The 17,260-nt window shown below is 43.6% G+C and overlaps 1 long non-coding RNA gene across 1 annotated transcript in view; it reads right to left on the bottom strand.

The window, feature by feature from the left end:
• Nucleotides 1-1,794, bottom strand: part of LOC144141423 (uncharacterized) — a 50,778-nt gene extending 48,984 nt beyond the window's left edge. The window contains exon 1 of the long non-coding RNA XR_013316592.1: nucleotides 1,640-1,794. This is a non-coding gene — a long non-coding RNA (uncharacterized LOC144141423). The remainder of the gene's footprint in view (nucleotides 1-1,639) is intronic.
• Between the last annotated feature and the right edge of the window lie 15,466 nt (nucleotides 1,795-17,260).

The raw sequence follows: 17,260 nt of genomic DNA, 5'->3' as shown, positions 1-17,260 counted from the left end.
CATAAAATAAAATTTAAATCATGATATCTACCAAAATGAACAAAATAGGTATCACTTACTAACTAATGTAAAAAAAGACAAAGATTACAAACTCTATTTCGGGATGGAATTAAACCGAAAGCGGAGTGTGTGATTTCAATATCTTCGTTGCTCTCAGAACATTTGATATCTTTGTCAAAACAATAAATATTACCAAAATGAATGAATTCGGTTTGTTGAAATGGGAGTATAAAGATTTTTGAAAGAACCCAGTGATTTCAGTTCCCCAATTTTCTCCGTAAGGGCATTCAACATGGTAAATGCAATAAAAAGGCTGTTTGATTAGCGTAATACGTCTGAAGCTTAGGCGGGATAATATAACCACTGGAAGAAAATCTTCCTAGATGGCGTTTTGAAAGTGATGAAGCAGAAAATATAACAGGTTATGTAGGTTATTATTAGGTAGATAGAGGCATATACACCGACCATACCTCACGAGATTCACAACTGTCAAAATGACGTAACTTTCCAGTAGAGGCTTCGTCTGAGCAAAGTACGGACTCGATGTGATCATCCTAAGCGCTTGTTTCTGCATTTAGACTGACGAGAGGTGACTTTTGTATTTTTTGCCCGACGAATTGAGGCAATAACTCGAATATAAGAGTAAACAAATGAATACCAAAGCGCGTGCATGTCTGAAACGGAAATATGGTTGGCCTTGGACGACAACTCGTATTTCATGTGCCATTTTTTTTTATTCAGGCAGCATAAAGATCAAACTTCAAGTTAAATTCAAATTGAAAAACGAGAAATATTGAGCTGTTGGTTGCTAAATTGTAAATGGGAGAAAATAAAGATGTGCTTACTTTGTTATAGTTAAATACCACAAATGTTGTTTGGTTGGATTTGTTTTGTACCACCTTGTTGTTACGAGAATTACCTACCTTATCGGAGTCAGTGTTTATTTTGTCACTAGAGCCACTATACTTTTATTCGAAGGAGAAAACTTCGTTTCTGCAGCGATTTTGTACCAAAGAAATTTTTACTAAGAAAGGCAACTAGGAAATGCATGCAGTAAATTAAAAATTACAATGCATTTACTATACAGCCTTGATGCACACCTCTGTAGTAGTAAGACCAGAGTAAATCCCAAAAATCGCTGCTGCCTGTGCCCCATCACAGAAGTAGTTTTGCAGTAGTAGGCCAAAGAGACCCAACTTTTTGCAGCTTGAGTTCCCCTGTACTGTCTTTGACAAAGCTTCTACCTGCTGGTTTTAATTTCAATGATAGTATTCCTCAAACGTGAGTTTTTGTAAAAGAACACGGGAAATGTCGGCGAATGCTGACATTTCCTGTCTATCACGCAGAAGTTTTAGATTGTTTCAATAAGGAAGAAACGTAGAAGACATTGCAATAGTGGTATTTGTTAAAATAAGGAGATCAGCCATTATTTTTCAGTCAAGCTCAAATATTTTACTGAATTGACAGACGTGCAGACAGACAGACAGACAGACAGGCAGACAGACAGATAGACAGACAGACAGACAGACAGACAGACAGACAGGCAGGGAAAATTGCTTGAGTTTGTCTAGCCATGGAAACTTTGAAAATGCTTTGATGTCATAAGCTCACACCCAAATAGAAGTAAACTACTATATACTTGCGTAAGGTTAACCGTGTAGTTGAACCGTTTTAACCCAGGCAATAATTGCGAAGGTATAATATTTCCGGCTTGTGCGTTCCAGCGAAGTATGGCCCGTTGTGATGTAACGCACTGGCACATCGCGAGTAACAGCGCAGCCCACATCCCGGTTATCTTGTAAGCCTGCGCCAAAGCAAAGCGATATATTCATATATATTTATGTATTTGTGCATGTATATACGCGTGAAAACCTAGCGGTTTGGCTTTCTGAGATCAGCAAAGCAGCAATCAAGTTTGACGGGCCATGTAGGGACAGATGGATTGGCCAAGTGCGGCGTTCAAGCTCCGCCCAGAAGACATTTCAAAATGTGACATTTTGCCTTCGGACACTCTCCTCCATTCCTTCATTCGTTTTTCACAGCAATAATCACAATATAATTATTCGGGAAACCTGCGGTAGTGCCTCTTGTAACATTTAAAGCAACGGCAAAGAAATAAAGTGCAAGCATAGCATTTCCTTTCAACAGATGCACTTCTACAAACATTGAGGTGATCATATTAGGTCAACATATTGTCGTATCTTCACGTAGAATACATTGCTAATAACCGTAACAGAATGCGCGGTGTGTGAAGTTTAACTTCCACGACCATCTATTTTTGTAAAAATTACTAATTTATAAAATCCGATGGCTCTATAAACAAAAGCAGGAGTCATAAAGGCAGGCCAGATTTTTGGGCTATGAAAAGTGACTTTTAGTTACCAAAAATATTCAGTCAAAATAAAGTTGTAACGTGGATATATCGCAATAATAAATTCATCAATGCACCTATAATTGAAATGAAGAAGTGATTGACCTGTTTTTACGACAGCAAGACCAGAAATGTTCTTTTTTATGATGGCAGAAGGTCGTCTGCAGTTGACCAAGCCGTTCATGCTCCATAAAACTACCGGAATAATGGCGATCATTAATATTCAATGGCAACTATCAGCTGCCTGAGCGTCTAGTATGGTGAAGCCGTTATGACGACGAATAAATGAGAACTGGCAATACTGATTAAAAAGAGCGCTACTTCATGTCTGCATGACATCATTTAATTACGACACAAAACAAACATACGTTTGTAACAAACGCAAACGAGACGTCGTTTTATCAACAAACTGAGTTTATCTTATTACAGGATTATTACGTTACCCCCTATAATTTTTTTTCAAACACAATGATATACGAATTGTTCAAAAAAGTCGTTCTGTTATGGCTAAGTACCGTTCCACACAAAGGAGGCGCATTTTTAAAAACGTGTTTACCAGCCGAACAGGTTTAATCTGGAAAAGCATGTTTCAGGGCCCGTTGGCGCAGTGCATTTTTGGCATAACGAAATCCGCCTAAGCATTGATGACTGGCCGCTCGGAGTCTAGTGTAGAATGATTTTTAACAATGACGTGTCCCACGCTCAACCGTTTTGTTAAAAACCGAATTTGTTATGAGTATGCTTTTAGAAAAGGGGTAGCCACTGCACAAGTCCGAAGAAATCTCTTTTGTGCGCACGTGGAAAATATTCCAGCAGTCACTTTGGAGAATTTTTGAACCAACAAAATATACCCACTGCCTCCACATATCTCAATTCCAAACTGTGCGTCTTGTTTCTGAGAATGAGCGTCCCATTCCAGTGTTTCTAGTGGTTGCGTCATCTGAGCTGGCGAACAAGAAGAGAAGCTTCAACCCCACCAAGTTCCGAGCAGTCAATGCTCCCCGGTAACACGAATATCGATCTCAAACCGCGCTCGAAAGCGAAACTTGATCCTTAAAAACGTTATTATGAACCTCGAATTGGAAAATAGGCATTTACAGGCAGTATAGATATTCAGGATTAAACGCCAAAAAAGGCATATATAGGTACTAAAAAATGCACACAAAAGCTGTTGGCAACTTATATGGTAAGGTAATATAAAACACGGGGCAATATAAGTGCAAAGAACAAAATAGACATTTTCAAAAAACCCGGTCTCTGATTATGAATAATACTCCAATGTGATTAATAAACAATTGCCCACCGTGAAATGATTCAGAATACCTCTGCACGCCCCACTCTATCAAACTGCAATCGTGAAGCAAGCACAAGTAATGAAGGTCAATGTCATGCTGCCATTATATAGAAAAATTTCGTTTGCTCCAGCTGATTCCACAAAATGTACCATCACGACACACTACGCGATCAATACATCTCCTCTCCGTCATATATTCCCGATCGTAATGATCACTCTATAAAGTATGTACTCATACATCCAACATATTTAGTGCAAAGCGCCCAGGTGGAGTAAGATTGTGCGACGGGAAAATGTGATATCCACGTTAATGCAGCGATGCGGCTAGAAAGAAAAGCTTCACGGCTCCCTCAGAAACTTCGCAGTTGAAGAAAACTGAGTGAACCAGGGCGAATGTTTTTCTACTGCTACGTTTCTGAGGGAGCTGTACAGCTTTCGTCTGTAGTCGTATCAGTGAATTGAGGTGGATGTCAAATTCTCCTTCGAAGGTATTCATACATGTTATACTAAAAGACTAATACGCTGGCTCAATCGTTTATACCCCGTCATGGCGGATGCGTCTTTCCACAGAAATTATATCTATTACTAATAACGTTCTTTTAGTAAGAAGCACTTAGGCATACCCTCCTCTGGTTTCGCGGCGATGTCATTCCTCGTTATAACCAAACGAACGAAGGGGACACCAAACACAACAAGTTAGAAAGCGGATGTTGCAAGAATGTCCAAAGTGTGAGGGGAAGGGCGGTATGCCACGAAGGTGCCAGGCATTCTCATGCGGTAAAGCGTGATGACGTAACTAAGACAACAAAGAGGCTACTGAAGAGAAAGCGAGCAGAAAAGCAGACCATGAAAGTACGGTAAAAGGCGCAGGACATGGATGGTTGCGGCGGCGTGCTAAAAAAAATTGCAGAATATTCACTCCGTGGATGATGATGAGGGTATGGAGTACGGGAATTCGAAATGACATCCAAGTTGCGCCACGGGCGACATCCGATTTGCGCCCCGACCGTCATTCGATTTGAGCAGTGAGTTACACCTTGATTATTCCTTAATGAAACTGCCACTCACTGCTCAAATAAAATTTCGCTTGATTTTCGCTTGGTGGTCGTGCGCGCACAGATGGACGTGGACCTAAGGTACTAAGGTACTCCAAACACTAAGAGGTGAAGGAGTAAAACGTTTGACTCTCGGGTACTAACTCACAATCGTAGTTAAACGGATAACACGACTGACACTAACTCTGGCTGGTCTACCAGACACGCTCGAATCCTGCCGGTGCCTGTGTTATGTTTTGCGGTTGTAGATGCTATACGCACTGACGCGGACGGATATTGTGCGATCCTAAGGTACTCCACACCTAACATCCCGCAGGGTAACACGCACCTTCATGCGATTAAAGATGCATCGTTAAGTTCGTGAAACGTAGCGGGTATGAGCAATGTTCCCGAAGACTGCACTTTTATTGCGCACAAATTTTGGATTAGGGAGTATCGTAACCGTGTCCCAGATCTTTTCAGGACGCCTTAGATAAAATTTCATATTATGGAATGGCGAATATTCGGTGTTGTCGAATATTCTATTTAATTGCTCTTCATTCGCTATTCGCATTCATCCAAATAAAGGTTATTCGAAATTTTACGATTGTTCGGCGCTCGCCATTAGGCAGCCAAAAGCGCTTCTTTTCGATGACTTCCGAGATGTCGAAATCCGATTAGACTTGTTGTAAGACCCTCCAACGCGTAAATGTCTGTCATCAGTGCGAAATTGTTGTTTCACCTACAGGCTGTAGAAGCTCTCGGCCAAACGCATACTTACCCTTCGACGGCGGCACTGAAACGACACCGCTGCTGACACAGCGGCACCTACCCTTTGCTCTTGTATAGCCGTTTCGGCATGGAACTAGCGGGACACTCTTGAAAATGGCCGCCTGTAACTTGAACGTGCTTGCCTGCGGCCGCGTATATTAACGGCTACGGTACTCCTTTTTTTTGTGACCCCATAGGTGGCGCTAAGTGCTTTCGACTAAACTGTGCATTATTTTTATATTTCGTGACTATGAATTGCGTGTGAATATATATCACTATAAATCTACTGGACCCATTACCTCGGTGTTCACATTGTTTAGTATCTGCTTAAAATTTAATTGGTTAGTATCCATTAGAGCTCCCTTGGTCAGCGGCCATAGAAAACGGACACACTACTCATGGGTGCCCCTGCGCAAGTAGGGCCTAAAAACCCTCTGGACTGGTGGTGGAACCATTCCAGCTGGCTTTAATTAGCGCTGGTCAAGGTGGCAGAAAAGTACCTTTCAATTCTTGGCACTTACGCGAAAAGTTAGAGGCGTTCTAGACAGCACAAAATCTTGTCAGAAAATGGGAGGAACCTCTTCTCCCGGAACAAGTAATGATGACGGTTGGGGTTTTTGTTTGCCGTGCGGCCGGCTAAGGGCAAAGGGCGCCAAAGAAAGAGTTATTTATTCGTTGATGAGGCTAAATACTAAAACCTGTGAGTAGAAGTGAGTCATGCAATACAAAACACAATGGAGGTGGCTGGTGCATAGGGCCAATATGATTACACGTGATATGATGAGATGCAGAAAGCTTACTTCCGCTAAAAACTTAAGAACATGTTGAGTAGAAAACATTGGTTTGTTGGCTAAAAAGTATGATGGGTGCAAAGGGAATTGTCATCTGTATATTTCAGGGAAATGTTTTTGTGGTGTTGTCTCAAGTGCCTTCCATGTGATTAGTATGTGGACTACGAATAGGTCCCATCCACACCTGCTACACATGGGTCGGGAAGATCCAGTGAGCAGGGGCGAGGGCGTTACATGTGTGTGACCTATCCGCAGCCTAGCCATAGCGACTTCAGTGTACCTGTTGCGTGAGTCAGTTATTAAGCTTCCCATTTGTGGTTTTATTACGCGTAGTTTGTTGTCTGTTTGTTGAATCCAGTGTAATTGCCATGTGGTACGAAGCTGTCGTCTGATGTGTGTCTTTAGGTCGGTATAAGGTATCATCGTAATGTCCACTGCAGTCATTAAAGCCCCATCACCACCCATTTCATCGGCGGCCTCATTGCCAGGGATTCCATGGTGCCCTGGTACCAAGAATATAGGTATTTCAAGATTTGAGGCATATGCAGTCATTAGTACCTTGAAAACAGCATTGATCACATAGTTCTTAGATGACTTTCCTAATGACCACGCCTGCAAAACGCTCAGAAAGTCGGTGTACACAATTGACTTGGAATTGTATGTTTGATAATGTGGTTTGAAACGAGTACAATGCCTGACACTTCTGCCGTGTTAATACCGCTGTGAAAATTCTTTGTTTTGGTAACTCTAAAATTTGGTCCGTGCGCTGAACAAGAGACTGTAAAACCAGTTTTCGACGCGTCGCTATAGAATTCTGCGCATCTGTATTTGTCCTGCACCACCAGGACGTGCTGCCTAATTGCACTCCCTGGTACCCTAATTTTTTTCTACTATTGTGAATGACAGGTCGCATGATACAGGACGAAGATGCCTTGGTGGAATCAAACTATGAATCGGTGTCTTGTGCGTGTCTGAAGGGGGGACATTGAGTGGAGAAGCCTCCTCTCTACCTCTGACAGAGAACGGTAAGGAAAAAAATGGCCTGTTTAAAAAGAGTTGTAAATAATGAAGTATCGTTCATTATGGGATGAAAAGGAAGGTTGGTGAGAGACACGATCTTAGATGCATACGAGAGGTAAACATACTCCCGCTGATGCCCTAGGCACCATTTGTCACACTCCACGTAAATATTTTCACAGGGCTAGTGCGGAATGCGCCGCATGAGAGGCGAAGGCCATGATGCAGCACTGGGTCAAGCATTTTAAGTGCTGTTTTTGTAGCCGACCCATAGACGACATTGCCGTAGTCGAGCCGAGACCCCACCAAGGCTGTGTAAAGGCGCAAGAGGAGTTGTTTATGGGCCCCATCAGACTGATGTGAGATGACCTGAAGAATATTCATTGTTTTAGGCATTTGCATTTGAGCTGTTTGGTATGCGGGATGAATGTAAGATTTTTGTCGAATAAAATACCTAAAAACGTGGTCTCCTTGTTCACAGGAATCGGCACAATCGCAAGAGTGATGTCTGAGTCCGGGTGGACCCAACGCCTCCTGGAGAACAGAACACAAGAGCTCTTTGCGGGTTTAACATTAAAACCATTCTTGTCAATCCAGCCGGCCATATTCTTGACGCCCAGCTGGACTTGACGTTCCCAGATGCACAGGTTACACGATGTAAACGATATCTGCACGTCATCTACATACATGGAATAGAAGATTGTAGGTGGCAATGCCTTTCCAAGAGAGTTCATCTTTAGTATTAGGAGAGTACAGCTTAACACTCCACCTTGCGGCACGCCATTTTCTTGCACGTGAACCTTTTACAGTGCACAACCAACTCTGACCCGAGAGGTTCTCTCTAAGATTTTACTACAAAGGATGTTCAACATGTTGCCCGCAACACCGATTGACTTCAGGTCACTACGGATCCCGTACCGCCAATCGCTGTCATAGGCTTTCTCGATGTCGAAAAACAATGTAAGACAAAAGTGTTTATACAGGAAGGCATCCTTTATATATTATTCAAGAGGACCAAGTTGGTCTTTCGTAGATTGCTCCACCATGAAGCCTGCCTGGCAGCTCTCAAGAAGACCGTTGTACTCCAAGAAGTACACGAGTCTTCTGTTGATCATCTTCTCGAGAAGATTGCACGGGCAGACTGTTAGGGCAATCGGTCGATAGCTGGCAGGAGAGAAAGGATCCTTCCCTTCTTTCAAGAATCCTAGAAATATGGCCTCCCTCCAAGACTTTGGAATGTGCCCCGAAAAAAATATCTTATTGTAAAGGTGAAGGAGTGTAATAAGAGTGCCTGCGTGTCAGTGCTGTATCATTGTATCTGTGATGTTGTCTGGGCCTGGAGCTGAGGGTTTACAGGTAATCAGAGCAACCCTCAACTGATGAAGTGAGAACTCGGAGTTATAGGATGTGGTGGATCTGTCGCTGTCATGAAAAGACTTCCTTTTGGCTGAGACTTTGTATTTCATGAAACTGTTTGCGCAGTGTTCTGAACTAGACTCTATTTGTCAATGTTTTGCCAGGATGTGAGCGGCGAGGAGTTGAGCGCTTCATCTACGTGTAGTTGTCTTATGGTGGTGTAGTGTAGTTTCGATGTCTCTGTAAATGTGTTCCAGTTAGCTCGTGCTCTATTGAACCTATTATGGTAAGATGAACAGCTTGGACCTTTACCTATATATGTTAGTGATGTGGGGAAGGGGTCACTGCCCAAACCCTACACGAGAAGAGCGAAGAGAACTGCGGAGCCAAGAGCCAAGTCAAGATATCAGTATGCGTTGTGCCCTATGTTATGGTATGTAAGCTGTTTATTGATGAAAAGGCATGCTCCAGAGGATGTAAGAAACCTCTCTATCAGGCTAACTCAGGCATCCGTACGAGAAGAGCCCCAAAGAGGATTGTGAGCATTAAGGTCGCCAGTTAAAAGGTAAGGATTGGGCAGCTGGTCAACCAGCGCCTCGAAGTCATAGCTGGAAAATGCAAGATCAGGAGGAATATATATGAAGCATACCATTATTTACCTATTAAGTATTATTTTTTGAATTGCTACAGCCTCAAGGACAGTGTTCAGAATGACAGTGTGGCAGGGTAAGAATTTCCGGGCAAATATGGCCACACCGCCAGAAGAGTGTGTGCAGCTATCCCTGTCTTTCTGAAGACCATGTAACTATTCAAGAAATCTGTGTGCTTGGAATTCAAATGTATTTCCTTAACACACGTTACACTTCGCTGATTATCATGCAGTATTTCGTATAAATTGTAAAGATATTTAAGGAGGCCTCTGCAGTTCCATTGAACTATATTTCCTCTTCCCATTAAGAACTGTTCGGAGCTACTGGACTGTGTTGTTATGTGTCGTCTTTCGGGGCTGTTATTATCGTGTTTTTTTTTTCTTGCCAGGAGGCTTTGACATCGCGGCGCGTTCCTTGCGGTGCACCGCAGACAAGAACGGTCCGACGTCCATCTCATCGTCGAATGTCTTCAGAGCGCTTGACGATTCAGGCTCCTTGGACCGCGGACACTTTTGGTCGCGCTTTTTCTTGCCCGCAACCGCCGAGGGTTTCATAAACACATCAGATGGCGCAGGCCGTGCGGTGGGGGGGCAGCTGCCGCTGGCTCCCCCATTTCCATCTCCGTGCCCTCGCATGTTGTTTGAGACGGTGGAGGAGAAGTGTAAAATGCAGCATCACTCCCACCAAACGTGGTTGTCTCCAGTCCAGAACCGCTGCTGGCAAAGCAAGCGGAGCGGAGACGGGTTGGGATGCCCGAGGCTACCAACGGGGGGGGGGGGGGGGGGGGGGGGTGAAGCGAGCGCGGGCCTATGTCTGACTCGCCGTACTGGACCAGACGCCGCTTCTCCCCCGGCGAGCAGCTTCGGCGTACCTCGCCAGAGGGAAAGAGGCGATCCTCTTCCGCGCCTTTGGGTAGGTGATGTTCTCGGTGATGTTAAAATTGATTATCTGCTTCTCCTGTTTAACTTTTCACATTTTCGCGAGTACGCTGCATCGGGTCTCTGGCAATTGGCACAGGTGAAGGTTTCGCATTCACAGTTGTCTGAAGGATGGTCATGCTGGCTGCTCCCAGCACAGGTAAGCCGACCACGACAAGAGTTTGTGCAATGCCCAAACCGTTGCACTTGAAGCAGCGCCATTGGTTCGGGATTTATGGGCGGACAGAACAATGTACGTATCCGGCATTTATGCATTATGGAAGTGTGGATTGATCGATGGTCAAGATAATGTGTCTAGGTGCTACGTGTTTGTCATCGGGGCGTATTGGTATCCGCTTTACAGCAGTGCCGGTCTGATCCCTTAAGTCTTCAAAAGGTCGGTCTCGGTCTCGGACATGAGATGCGCCTCAGAGATCACACACTGAACACTGTTGAGGCAGCGGTGGGGTGTGACTCTGATCTCTAGATCTTCTATGTGGGCTCGTTTCCAGAGGATTGTGGAATGCTGCTGAGTTTTTACTTCATCTAGCACTTCACCAGTTCTGAGCTTTTTGGCGTCGTATCTTTTGCCGATGATACCTTCAAGGTAATTCGAAACAAGAAATACAGACTGAGAAGAAACTGGCTTCGATTTGTCCACAGATTGAATGGTCAAAAAACGAGGGTAGTTTTCTGGCTTTGGGAGCGAGATAGAAGGCAAAGAAGGATAGGTTACTTTGGTGCGTCCCCTTTTTAGGGACCCATCATGTTTGAGGGTGGGTCAGAAAATGTCATATCATATTGAAAAAAGCGGATAATATTGTACTTTCTTTGTCAGCCTTACCCTGAGAGCTGTAGAGGTCCCGGAGCTCCCTGCCTGTTAAACAGACAGGGAGCTCATCCGCCGAAGCTTGACCTAGGCTCCGACGGCCACCGTTTGTGGTTTCTGCCCTTCACCTTACAACTCGTAGCCACTGTAGATTACAGCAAGTGTATGGGGGCTCGCGGTGCGTGGTATCGCAAGTACTGTCACCAAGATTGCTCAAGGTGCCCCGTGCGGGGCCCGGAGCAAGTAGACCAACTGGTACTGCTTTAACAAAACTTGTAAACACCGTAGAGAAGCCTATGCATATAATTGCCAAGTATATATGGAACTTTGAAAAGTCTCACAAAAAGCTGTGCCTACGTGAGTTGAACTTTGTAATCGGATCAGACATTGCTGCTCATTTTTATTTGGTGATATTAATTATTCCAACAATGTGATTCGAATTTAGTCGATAAAATTACCATTCGCTTTGAATTTGCTTCGACCTTAACATTAGCTACTCGCCCATCTTTAATACTACCGTCAATATATCTTCGTATAACAAAGTGGCTGTAATCTTGTGTGCGTATTGTACATATTTTAACCCCTTACGTCCGCATTGCCTTCTGGTCAATTGTAAATAACTAACTAAATGTTTAAATGGTATGGATAAAATAGGACAAAGTACCAATAAACGCATAACAGCATAAAAAGCGTATTCGTCAAAATAGACAAAAGAAATGAAAGGCAGCGAAGGCTTCACATACGTTCTGGATATTACGTATGCGTGTTAGAGATGAGCACTGAAAGGAGAGTTGTGGGTGTGCTTTGAAGAGAATCTTTGTCTTACCGACCCTTTCTGCTTGTCTGCCCACCAAACCATAATTTCCTTGCTTTCCTGAATTTTGCGTGCTGGTGGCACGTAGATTGTTGCTCCGCTTTGGCGTTTGCAAAACCATTTTACCGCGTCTGTTCACGTGTATAAAACTATATGAGTGGGACTACCTCATTCTGTAAAACTCGCTTGGTGGCCTTTCTGCCCAAAGACACTTCCCGTTTTTTTGTAGTCATTGCGTTCATTTAAGCTAGTTCGGCATCGGTAGTTCGACCTCAGTTTAGCATATTTCAGTCGATATTATAAATTGATCAATCGATGAAGCAAATGATCAATGAAATTATATACCCGGCAGTATGCATCAATCTTAATGATGTATTTTAGTTGCTGCACACGCCTCCATTTGTCAAACTGTCGAAGAGGGAATAGACTGCTTAGGTGACATCCGGCTCCAGAAAAGTGTGGAATTAGCTTAGGTGGCTTTATTGAGTTGCTCTTATTTTGACTGAGCCGCAGTTTTGTAAAGTTCGATAGGAATCTGTAGATCCAGTACAAAGGTGTTTTCATCGGCTCCGTTATAGCCAGTGTACTGAGCGACCTTATCCTCGCCCGGCATGACAGGACTTTGGATGCCGCCCTAAACGACAGTGCCGTGGTTAAAGTGTTTCAGTTTGTCTATAACTAAGTCAATATTTTCAACCTGAGAAATCTGGGGATAACAAAGGAGGTACCCACAAATAACGAACTACACTTCTTGGATATGAGGTTGTATTTAGGTGCTGAGCTCCTGTGTTGGACCTATGTTCACGATCCCAAAAGGGATTCATGCCTTTCACCTCTGCACATTCGAAACTGGTCAAGCGACGAGTGGCTACGTCTGCCTTGAAGAGATCGCTATCGATATCCCGCCATCATTACGTCCAGAGCAGCCTCGAATCACAAACAAGCCCCATGCGTAAGGCTGGTTTTCCAAATTCATTCCTTTGGCTGATTGACTGAGTAATTGAATGATTGATAGATTGATTGATTGTGATTGATTGATTGATTGATTGACTGATTGATTGATTGATTGATTGATTGATTGATTGATTGATTGATTGATTGATTGATTGATTGATTGATTGATCGATCGATCGATCGATCGATCGATCGATTGATTGATTGATTGATTGATTGATTGATTGATTGATTGATTGATTGATTGATTGATTGATTGATTGATTGATTGATTGATTGATTGATTGATTGATTGATTGATTGATTGATTGATTGATTGATTGGGTCTGTAACGCGCCCACACAACGCAGGCGATGAGGCGTGCCAGAGTGGTGGGTTCCGGAATAAATTTCACCACGTGGGTAACTTTAACGTGCGGCGAAATTTTCTACACACGGGCATTTTTCCTTTCCGCCTCCACCAGAAAAGTGGCTACCGCTGCCGGGAATCGTACACGCGACCTCGTGCTCACCACCAGGATGCCTTAGCGAATCAGTCCTTTGCAGCGTATCTACAAACGTTTTAGAGACTTAAGAAAACCACCACGAGAACAGGAGCCTTTACTAAGAGAGAAAAGAAAGGTAGCCGTTATACCGTACATCCGTGGTGTGAGCCCCAAAATGCCCCTGACAAATTTTCTTCTCCTGACAAATTTAGTACTCTTTGCAGCAAAGTAAACAGCGAATGCCAAGCGGCGAACAGCTGCACAAAGAAACATGCAAAGCCTTTCGGTCATTGCAGGCAAGAGGTTCATGAGACGGCATTGTCAAGTAAGAGGTCGGACGTGGTCAAACAGGGCGCTGCCTCATTGATCGCCTTCGGGAGCGCGCCCACGATGTAAAAAACGGCAACAGGAGAACGCTTGCTGCGCACGTTGCAAATTGGCCAAGTTGCTCGCCTTCGTTTGAGCAGTGCCACGTGGTGGCCAGGTATGAAGACAGGCTGCGGTAGAAGATCAGAGAGGCCTAGAAAATTTACACCCGGCAGCAGAATTGCATAACCACACCCACCGTCGCCCTTATTGGGAAAGAAATCTACTATCTTGGTAGCTAGGAGAGATTGTGTGGATGCTCTGTTATAAACTGGAGTGTTTGCTAGAGATATAACAGTGGAGCAGATTACTGTGACATAGAAGTTTTAGTTTCTTGCTTCTTTTATTGTGTTTGAATTTTTCATTCGTAGATTATTAGGTCACGTGCTTTCGGTCTTTTCATATTTATTGCCTGTTGCGCCATACAAATCAGCTGTTAGTCAGCACCTAGTTTGTGTGATCCTGCTGTCGTTCTGTTCCTGCGGAGATTGTAACCCAGCTATGTACCCAATCACCCGCCCACAATTCGTGTTGCCATCAAATGCGCCCACCTCAGAATTGGTTTTTCGAGAAATGATCTGATCGGATACAGAGATACAATTGATCAGGACACATGTTTACTTGTCTGTGCCTAAATAGACCAAAATCTACTATATATTTTGTTCGAAAATAAAATTTGCATCTTAAAAATTCCGAATAAAACCAAGCTCAGTTTCATAAATATTTAGCTTGCGGAGATTGCTTGATACGAAAAGGGTTCGTGTTTTAGCCTGCGGAGGCATTCAGTGGTGCCCTTAGTCGAAACCCTGCCTCGACGTCGCCATCAATGCTGTCAGAAGTCTGTACCAAGTAGCCTGATTTTGATTTGAGCTACCACTACCCCGCGCGCGTTTCTCAGACAAACTTAGAGAAGATAACCATCCCAAGGGCAATAAAGACCTTTTACTGGCAAGCTCCACCAATCTCGTTTCCCCATACGTTCAGAGTTTGTGATGCTACAAAGTGTAGAACTTCTTGACAGTTCTTGAAACAACTATTTTAATATACAAAATCTTCAATTTGTGTTGAGCCCGGTGAGCAGAGACGCTTGTTCTGCTTTGAAGCTTCTCAGCGAATTTGTAGCCTTAGGGGCAGTATGTGCAAGGGGCTCCGCCACAATCATGGCCCACTTGAGCACATTAGGCAACCATCTCAAGGAATACTTCAGAGAATCTGCCCCGGATACTTGGTTTGAGGCCCCTTTCGAAGCCTGTGTAGATTTCCTTGCACGTGAACTTGTTAAAGTAGAAAATGCGTTCATGGGACTTCCAGGAAATTTGGCGGCCTAGGGAAATCTTGCCACAGCGACCCTTAGGTATTTTGGTTGGGAACTGCAGAAATGTTGCCCCTGCTCCATGGGATGGCTGCAAAGCTTCTCTTGTAGTTTTCTACTACGTGTGAACGCAAGCTTACATATTCCAAGCTTGCTTATCTGCAATGCTGATAAAAAAAACAGGTTCAATGTGGCCGCAGATAACGATCGAGCTTTGTTAAGGTGTGAGTATGTCATGCCTTGATGAACTGTACACAATGAAGTAGTGGGGCACAGTTTGTTAATTTTGTAAATTCAAGGCGTGCGTTGAGGACTACCTGGTCCCAAAATTCTGACGACACCCCCCCCCCCCCCCCCCCAGTTGAAGTGGCAGTTGAAGTTTATTTCACAAGGTTTAGAAGTGCGTACAAATAATACTACGGAAGGAGGTCCCGTAGTTAAAATGCTCTCTGGGGGCCCTCCTGCCATGAGAGGCGTAACAGAACAGCGTTAGAGGATGCAGCAAGTAAACTCTACATAAAACGAAAATGAGCAGAAACAGGCAGAAGGCAATACATACATGTTTGTTTATACATAGGAACACATACATACTTCCATTTGCAGCAATACAAACGAATGCGCATCAAACACTGCAGTGCAAAAGGATTACACTTAAGAACAGAAACACTGCAAAAAACAGAGCTACAATGGAAACATGTTGATACATCATGCCAAGGTATATAATAGAAAATATTTCAATTCTTTTTGGCATAATTAGGCAGCGCGAATCGATTAGAAGGGTGGGTAGTTCATTCCATATTAGAATGGCTACGAATACGGCAGTTTGTTTGCCGTACGTACAGTGAATAATTGGTAGAATTAACTTTTCGTGTTCTCAAAGGAAGGTGCTGTTGCGCTCAAACAGTAACGACTGTTCTATCCAGTTGCGGATCAATTCATTATTTCTTGCGCGAATGAGCAAAATGCACATTTTTATTTTAAATTCAAAAGGAAACGGTACGGTTACAAAGTAAAAATATAAACGTGGTGCAATCTTTTTCTGAAAACTGAAATGATAAGAATTGCTCGGTTTTGCAAAGAAACTAGCGCTGATAGCCGAACATCAGAGGTGCTTCCCAACAAACCTAAATAATATGTTAAATGACTCTGTACAAAACAGTTGTAAAGGGAACGGAAAACGGGCAGAGGAAAACATGCGCGAGCTCTTATTAGTACAAGGATTCCAAACGGAATTTAACCAATGGGTGACTTGATATGCAAGGGATATTTGAAATGTTTATCCAGCATCACTCTTAGGGGTTTCATGCAATCTGAAGGCTAGATAAATTCTGTGCAAAGGCGGAGGTGGGGGACTGAGGTAATTTGCTTACGATGGGAGTAGGAATGGGTCCCCTATTGTTTTCAACGATCAACGAGGGGTTCCCCGAAACATCCACGGCGGAGAACCACTTCTCTGCGCTTTGGCCGTTCGCCTCCCAAACGACGTGGCTGGGTGATGTGAATATAAGGCAGACTCCTTGTACCTGGTTCTTTGGTCATTGCCGTTATAGCCATGACCATTACTCGTTACCCGTGCGATTCTCCGAATATTGCTATGGGCAGTGTGCATATTTCGCAGAATCAGCCGTACATGAACGTGCTGCCGAACGTGCAATGAAACACTTATTTGGGGTATTGAAAGGTTCGAGTTGCACATCGCATTATTTTAAGGCTACTTTTCCCTGTGAACATTAGCTTTAGTTGGTCTCGTTTCTTTTATGTTTAAATTTATGTGCTTCTTTTTTCTCTTCCCAAGTGTTACGCAATTCGAGTTGTAGCAGCTTCTTCATTGGTGACTGGTTGCACCCCAGTAAGGTCTCACAAACTTTTCGAATTATGACGTTTAATCTTGTTATTCATAATGCTTTCGAGGCCAAATACAAAGGGTCGTATGCGGCCCAACTGAGAGGTATTGCGTTTTTGACGCGTAAGGTATCGTGTCCCTGCAGAACCAATCTATTTTAAATGCTATATATTCGCTGAATATTTGGGTAAATGTTCTGTTAAGGGGAACGGGTTTGCGCATGCTGTTTTCAGCCATTTTAGGCATCACGAAAGTTGAACATGAATCGAGAGTATAAAAAAGCAATGCTTAATAAATTTCGCAGTCCGCAAATTATAACGAAGACTCCACTGAGGTTTTCACAGGGTTTTGCACGCGATTTAAACGTCCCTGGGTGTTCAGATCCTCTCAGAATGAGGAGTGTGACGACAAAGCGATTGATGAACCATTCCGCGAGCTGTGGAAGCACGGCAGGGCT

Source organism: Haemaphysalis longicornis, unplaced genomic scaffold (assembly GCF_048455015.1).
Source record: "Haemaphysalis longicornis isolate Haplotype H1 unplaced genomic scaffold, Haemaphysalis longicornis Haplotype H1 scaffold_6, whole genome shotgun sequence".
In the NCBI taxonomy this organism is placed as follows: Eukaryota; Metazoa; Arthropoda; class Arachnida; order Ixodida; family Ixodidae; genus Haemaphysalis; species Haemaphysalis longicornis.
Note: the sequence above shows the minus strand (reverse complement) of the source record. Positions and strands in the feature narration are given on the sequence as shown.